The following is an 8,369-nucleotide window of genomic DNA, read 5'->3' as shown; positions in this document are numbered from 1 at the left end:
GTCACAACTTCAGGAGGACTCTGGGTCAGATTGGTCCATAACAGACACTAGCCAAAAATCTACCCATAGTTTCTTCCAGATCTTTGAACAGGAACACTGTATTGTCATCTTTTATAAATGCCAGTGTTTGCGGTGAAACATTGGTTTAAAAAAATAAGGTAAGAGAAATTCCTTCATGCAGTTCTGCAACTATGAGCTAAATTCATTTCTAAAAGTTAGCATTAGGAATAGGAAATTGTCTTGTTTTAACACCAATCTTGAGATCAGTCTATTTTTTCCCATTTACCTGCATATGAACTAATGCATTCATTACTAACCTTGAAATATAGCAGAAAAAATCTGACAAATAACCATCCTATTATTAGATCACCTTGGGATTAGAAAGGTGTCGGTATGCACATATATACACACAAATATGTTAAAAATATAGAAATATTCTATCTAATTCAATCCAGTCATTCAATTCCCAAAAGCCTTTATTTCTTAGCATCCAGAATAATATAATCCAGGTGCTTCAGACACATCACTTTTCTTATTTGTTGTATTAATAATATTACCATAAGAATGATCCAAAATTATTTATTTTTTTAATATTATTCATGTGCAAGCAATAAGTAAGAAAGTTGCATCCTATGGAAAGTGGTCCTGGCTTTCCATTGGAGCTCAGCAATAATAATTTCTAAATGTATGTAATTTTAACAGATGATCATTATTCCCTGATATTCTTTTTTGTTTGTTTTTAATAATTGCTGTTAAAAATACGCTAAAATTATTTCATTTTTTTTATTGAGTGCAATTTTATTTTTAATACAATAGTTTGGAAAGTTACTATTACAAACGTGGACAATTTTGACACAATCAATGAGTTGAAAGAGAAAGGGGGCAATGTACAAGAGGACGCAATCCTTTGCAGGTATCTCATTGGCTATGTACATGACAGGACCTCTTTTGGCTGGAACAGCGCACGTGATTGGCAGTTGGCTCCTGGGCTCTTTGTTCTTCAGGCCAGAACATGTCCTTGACACAAGAGCCTGACAGCATCTCCAGGAGATCACAGCTCATTTGCAGAGCATCGTGGCTACCTTGCCAGTGGAAATGGAGTAGGGGACTGTAGTGGTAAACTTGACTGTCCGGACTGGCATCTTTCCATATACCTCTGACATCGAATAAAGGCATAAAAAAATCCCTAAATTAAAAAAAAAATAGAAAATAAAGATATAAAGTAAGTTGTAGAGACTGTCCATGCTGTATAAACTATTACTTATTTATCCACTTTTGGGAAGCTAACAGAAGAAAATAGAAGAAAAGATTTAAGTTCTACTAGTCTACAAAAGAAGCAGTGTTTTCATAACAATTATGTTAAGTATGAATGCATTCAATGATTAGCATATTTCATTTGAATAGAACTTTTTTTCTTAAGAAAAAGCTTTTTCTAAAAAAATAATAATAAGCCTTTGCAAAAAGTGGCATTCTAAAAGACTGGTATTCCCTTTCTCTCATTTGGAAGGGTGAGTCCGTGGGCTGTAAGGGTCATAAAATTCAAGATGGCGGGGAGAGCAGGCAATCAATGCCAATTGCTTGTTTTACACTCTTGCAATGCATATGGTACACATGAAAAAGGAGCAGGGATTTCATCTCAGTCATTCTTGCCATTCTGACTTTTCTTATATTTCTCCCTTGCAGAGGCTTCTGATTCAGAAGCTACTGTGAGTCATCAATATCTCAGTTCTGCATTATTCAGTTTGGATCCCTTTTAAAACAGTGTAAAGCTGTGATTGTTACAACTGATGATACTGAATTCCATTATTTATCTGTGCCCTGTAATATATGAATTCAACCATATAATCAAATATGAAAACTAAATTCTCAAAATAACTTTTAAAATATATAATAGGCCTGGAAATATTATAACTATATAGGAAATTCAAAACTATTTGAATAAGTCTATTATTCTTCAGTTTCTAATTAGCAGATAACATCATCCAAAATTAATATTATTACTTAACATTTTCATTAGTGGAACAAAAGATTCAGAACATAAACTATTTAAACCTTAGTATATTCTTGCATAGCTACATTTTAAATATCTACACTTAATTGATCCTAAATCTAAATCATCATCCTGTATATATAGTTACTCAAGCTATCTTTTCATTTTGATTGAGCAACATGAATGATGACTCTTCTGAGGACCACTAAATAATTAAAGACATTCCCTAATCCAAATCTCTTAAAAGCAAACTCTCGAACTAAATTTTGTACAATTTTCTTCATTGCCTATAACAGATTAAGTGTCAACATGTGGTATCTCAAGTTAGAGGAAAACCTTATCCCTTGACAGTTTCTGTTTACATTAATTCAGTCTTTCCCTATTTTCAACTTCATTATCCATTCTACCTGAAACAAAACAATTAAGTTATTTAGGTCATCCTTACCTTAACCTACATACATTTTTCATGAATGTACTATTAGAGCAATCTATGAAGGGTGTATATTATTGCAGATACTATATCATTATACAGATGTTCCTTGGCTAAACTTCATATCTATTTATTAGAAAATTGGGGAAAGATATAAACTTTGCCATTATATTCCTTCCTTCCTTCCTTCCTTCCTTTCCTTCCTTCCTTCCTTCCTTCCTTCCTTCCTCTGTTTTGGAACATTAGAGTTTTCATTGATTATTCCTTGTCTGGTAATATGCTGGGCTGAGGTAATTACCCCTGGCCTCCATTCTAAGATCAAGAATAGTTGTAGCTCCTGGACATATTTATTGAGATTTATGCCTTTAGGTGAGAAAGTTAATAACAGCAGAATTGACACCTCTATTGCCCCATGCCTGCATGAGCCATAAGTTTAATAAAACAGGACTTCCTTAATGTTGCAGCAGTAATAACTTCTGTCCAAAGGTTGACTTCTTCCCTTTTTTGCAATTCTCTCACAAATTGCTCAAACTGCCTATATTTTACCGAAAGCTCTACAAAACCTTTGTTTCATTTCTTAATGTCAAACTCAGATTCATTCTTAAAGGTAAATAATAAAAATGTTTAGGAAATCTGTGGTCAGGTTTTAAAATCTGAGTCACCATATGATCTATATTTGTGCATTAAATGGGGATGAAAGAATCTCTACCCCCAAAGGACAGTAATCGAAAGAAGGCACTCATGATGTGCCACTTATTATTCACTAATGTAAATACTGTGCACCAATCTGCTTACTGGGGAGTAAATTTATTTTTGCTACCTGATTTAGTTGAGGTGGGAACAAAAAAAATATATGGACAAGACAGATCGTGAAGCACATAGCAGATCATGATTCTCATTTCATTAATAACTGGCTTTAGGGAATGGTCACAGCTGAATGATAGAGTAGATATTTTGTTTTCCAAGATCTCCAATTCAATCTGAGGAATTTAGAGTTAGGTATTAAGAAAGACTCCTCTGTCAGTCACTTTAGGTAAGTCTAAAGTGATCCAACAGTCTATCAAAGTAGAAATAGCTTTCTAGGAGAGGAATTATATCAGAACACTGGAACAATATATGAAAAATGCTCTCCTCCACAGGCTAATTCTTAAAGTGAGAAATGGCATAACATAAATTTGTAGTAGAAACTAGCAGTACTTAATAGTGAAAAGAACAATATAGAGAAAGCCTGTTAGCCTTGTTGTAAAAGAGAAATGCAACCCAGTAACAAAATATTATTATTTTGTGAGTGGGTAGTGGATTGTGGATGGAAAGCAAGCATGTTTTTAATGTGCAATTGTACTCAAAAAATATAAAGTTACACATTAAATAGTAAAGTAATTGACCAATTGAAAAAGACATTGCCTCCTTGGCTAGTCCTCAATAAACAGGCTAGCAACACAATTATGCTGAAACTTTTATTTAGTAATCTTGAATTCACCAGAAAAAAATAAATAAAAAAAGAATGGAGGGTTAAGACCAGACATAGAAAATCAGGCAGAAGAAGGAAATAGGGGTGAAAATTATCTGATATAATGCACACACAAACCAAGGTGAAACAGACAACATTGCTGTCTTAAGAATATTAAAAATAAATGAAAGTTAAGCTGAAATCAATGTGATTTATTTCTATATTTTAGGGGCAGGAAATAAAGAAGACCAGAGAATGTATAGGAGTATTACCTGAAGAAATGAAAAGAAAGAAGCACCCAGTTCAATTATATATACCTTATATTTTAATAAACTAAATATCCCAATTTACATATTCACTGGGAGTACATATAGTTAATCGAGTTACTTTTGAATATCCATTTATGGATTACAGTCATAATTATCTACACACAAAAATGTGTGATGGGACCTGCATAAACCTGGAATCCCTAAAGTTTTAAGTTATATTAAGAATATGAGATATATAGCGATATTATGCATTCAATGTTACAGGTAAGGACCTATTTTTTTCTTTTACTTTTCTTCATTAAAAATGTTAACTATAGGTACTATATTTCTTCAATGAAATGAAAGGCATCCAGGTATACTCAGGTATAATTTTGGAAGGGGGTTACATTTACCGTTGGTCCTTTAGCAGTAATAGCTTGATATTTATGTTTTATTTTACTTTACTTTATTTATTTATTTTAGAGACCAGACAACTCCAAAAGCCTTTGGCCTTAGGCAGCTTTTATTTTGAAATCAAGAACAATAAAAATTAAGAAACAGATTATAGATATCTAGAACAGGACAGAAACCAAACTTCCAACAAGAAAACAATCTGCAGGAACTCAGCAGCTGCCCTACCCTAGAGTCTGGGAGACTAGCCAGGCTTTCAAAAAATTTCAGAAGATCATTAGGACAGAACCATATTGATCTCTAGGGATATACTAATTCAGAGGGAAGGTCCTGTGACAAATAAGGCTTGCTTCCTAGATCCCAACAGATTATTTTATTTGTGGAAACCTGGAACTCACTCACCATGCCTGATCTTATTGGACATTACCAGATGGGCTAATTACAGCTATTCTTCACAAAAGAGTCTGATCAAAATTTCTATGTTACAGCATGACCAAAGTTCATCAAACATGTGAGGTCAAGTTACTACTCTAAACATCTTGAGATTAGAAATCTGACACAGGAGAGACAACAGAGAAGCTGAGATAAAACATGTTGTAGCCTTTGTCACAGTGGATATAGGGGAAAAATTACTGTATCAAAGACTTAACTGAAAATGGATTTTGAAAAGGTGTTTGAAGAAGAAAAAAACCCAGCATCATCTGAGTGTTTTGGAAACAGGCATTAAAGAAAATTTCCACAGATGTTTCAGAGAACAAATTTAGTCCCTTCCCTCCTGGTGAATCAATTGTAGGGCAAACCAGTGTGATAGAGTAATGAAAGCCTTGGTTAAGAGTGGGAAAGAGTGGGAAAAATTCAAGTCCAACTTCTGCCACAGAAGCTCACTGGGTGATTTGGCTCTGGATCTTAACACAACCTCCTGACTAGTACAAGGTTGTTGTTGCTGTGGGGACAACCTGGAAATGAGAAGCACTATGTTTGTCATCTTAAATTCCTAGAAGCAAGGTCAAATGTATTTCTAACAAATCAAATTAGAAAAAACCCAGCAATCAGAAGGATGTATTAATCAGAGCAAGATATGATACTGAGGTTTCAATAGAAATGGAGTATATTTTTACAATCTCTCATGGAAGAAGCATTAGACTGAACACAGAGAGGGAAAGGTAAGAACTATTGATACTAGGATACTATAATACTATAGTATTATATAGCTTCAGAGAAAAAAAATGAGAAAATTATTTTTGGATATAAGAGAGTATCCCAATAGAAAGACAATGAATTATACAGATCCACAACCAGATGAGAGAATTACAGACCCAGGACCAGGACAGAAAGCTCTGAAACAGAGAGCTCCAGTTAACTGCCTTTAATACTTAAGTGTCAATACAAAAGAAATAGAGATTGGAAACTCAGGGATAAGAGAGAAAGAGACAAAAATAAACAATGGTGATAGGGAACACACGAGAGGTTAGTGAAACAGAAAGTAATTTGATTTGTTTTCTGGTAAATTGGCAATTTCAACTCTATATTTCTAGTCCTGGAAAGTGATGCCATTGCTGCCCTTTCATGGTGCCTGGAGACTATGGGAGTCTGGAGAGGGATATGTTTTGACTGAATCCTAGCAAGACCAAATGGCTTTGGGTACCTGAAGTTTCAAGATCCAGGAATTTAACGTCACTAGTTCTGGATGGGGTTGTACTACTTCAGAAAGACCTGGTGCGTAACTTGGGGGGTTTCTCCTGAACTTGCTACTGTTGCTCAAAAAGCGTGGCCAGGAAACCCTTTGCACAATTCTGTGTTTTGCACCAGTTGCACCCTTTCTTGGATTGGGAATCCCTGTGCTCAGACATTCAAGCCCTAGTTATCTCACACACAGACTATTGCAATGCAGTCTACATGGGGCTACACTTGAAGAATATTTGGAAGCTACAACTAGTGCAGAATGCAATGGTGTGGGCAGTTCTTATGGCCCTTAGAATGGCCCATGTTACTATACTGTTCCATGGGATGCATTGGCTGCTGATTTGCTTCCAGGGTAGTTATCACCTTTAAAGCCCTTCATGGCATAGGTCCAAAGTGACTCGCCTACAGAAGTTGGAGTGCTCCAACACTGGAGGTTTTTAAGAAGAAATTTAACAACCATTTGTCTAAAATGTTATAGGGTTTCTTGCTTGAGCATGGGGTTGGACCAGAAGTCCTCCAAGGTCCCTTCCAACTCTGTCATTCTGTTATCTGAAGAACCATCTCACTCCAATGATGGCAGAGTAGACATGCTGCAGATACTGTCAGTCAAGGATTTTTAGCTGATGGGGTCCAAGAGAAGATCCTTTTCTGCCATGGTCCTTTGGAACAACTCACCAGTGTGAGATCCACACCCACCTTTTTGGGTCTGAAGCACTGAATCTGCCAGTTAGTCTGGGGCCCCAATGAGGGTGCACAATTCTGGAAGTGGCTATTGGATTAGGAAAGACCTCTCCTCATCTTTGTGTTTTGCTGTTCCCCATCTTTTAATTGTATTTATTATTATTTTTTGTTTTATTATTTTAATGTGTAATATTTTTTAATGTTTGTAAGCCTCCCAGAGTCATCTCTGATGAGATGGGTGGCACATTTAATTTAATTAATTAAGCAACTAAATATAATCCTGTATTGTTGTGTGGCAGCCATCTTTCTAAGAATGCTTTGCTTACGCCTTCAAAGATTGGGAATCTATTGAAACCTAGATAGAAATTGGAGCTGGTAGTTGAAGAGGTTTGTTTAAACATAAGTAAATTAATGGAGAATATAGTAAGAAAAGAAGAAAAAGAAGAAAAGAAAAAGAGAGAGGGAGGGAGGCAAAAGAATCACCCAATGAAAGGTTGATAATGGGAGGGGAAAGGGGAGTATTCAAAAGCTACAGAGAAATGTGGAAAAGAAATCTGACTGAAAATGAATTACCCATTTGCAAAATAAGAATGTAATTGTATTTATGTATATGTACATGTGCACGTGAGAATCTATTGCATTTAATATGCACATGATAAATTATCCTGATATTCTTAAAATGTTCCTTGTTAATACCAACAGTGATAAAATCCACATTATTACAATTTATTTGTGAGTAAATCACTCAATGAAAGGAAAAAGTGTGGTTAACACATCGTATAACATCTAGGTCATCAAGCAATTCCTGCTTCAAATTTCATGGAACAAGAACTTGGCAAACAAGGCACAGATGTTATGCACCAGCATAAAGTCAACATAGTTTTTTTACTGCAATAAATTACAGTGGAAGTACAGAAACACAGGCAATATAAACTGAAAATGTATCTCTGCATATGGAGGCATGGTAGGAAGGAAGCATTAGCTGAAAGAGGGAGGAGAGAGAAGGTGGGACAGCCATTGTCCTGGATAGTTGTCCTAATAATATCTTCTCACTGAGAAATCCCAGTTGTAAATGGAGAGCAGATCCATAGGACCAGAGACGATAGTCTGTCAGCCACAATTATCTCAAATGGGTTTTTGATTCCCTGAACGGAAGGAAACCTTCAGGCAGTTAAAAGTTAACACAGACTGTTAACAATGCTCTCCTGCTATGTACAAGACAAAGCTTGTTAATTTTCAGAAGTATTTGAGAGGAGGAATCCACAAGCAAGGCTATAAGCACAGATGTCAGAAGACACCAAAGGAAATTTATGTAGATGGAATATAACCCTCAGTGTGGCTTCAGATTCCTTTCTGGTTTTGCTATATTGAGTTGATGACATTTTAGAAAGAAGCTGACTATATATTTAGCAGATGGTTAATTCAATTCCTTTTAAAAGAAAGATGAATCAAGGAGAATATGCAGACGTCAGAAAG

General features: G+C 35.3%; 1 protein-coding gene across 1 annotated transcript in view; it reads right to left on the bottom strand.

The window, feature by feature from the left end:
- Positions 1-1,057: 1,057 nt before the first annotated feature.
- The window catches only part of EPHB1 (EPH receptor B1), a 407,526-nt gene continuing 400,214 nt past the window's right edge, over positions 1,058-8,369 (bottom strand). Inside the window, exon 17 of the transcript XR_005558711.1 lies at positions 1,058-1,186. The gene's annotated coding sequence lies outside the window, so the exon portion shown is untranslated. The remainder of the gene's footprint in view (positions 1,187-8,369) is intronic.

The sequence above is a fragment of the Crotalus tigris genome, unplaced genomic scaffold (assembly GCF_016545835.1).
Source record: "Crotalus tigris isolate CLP2741 ecotype Arizona unplaced genomic scaffold, ASM1654583v1 scf7180000019154.1569036, whole genome shotgun sequence".
NCBI classification, from domain to species: Eukaryota; Metazoa; Chordata; class Lepidosauria; order Squamata; family Viperidae; genus Crotalus; species Crotalus tigris.
The sequence above is the reverse complement of the archived record's forward strand: the minus strand, read 5'-3'. Positions and strand labels throughout refer to the sequence as shown.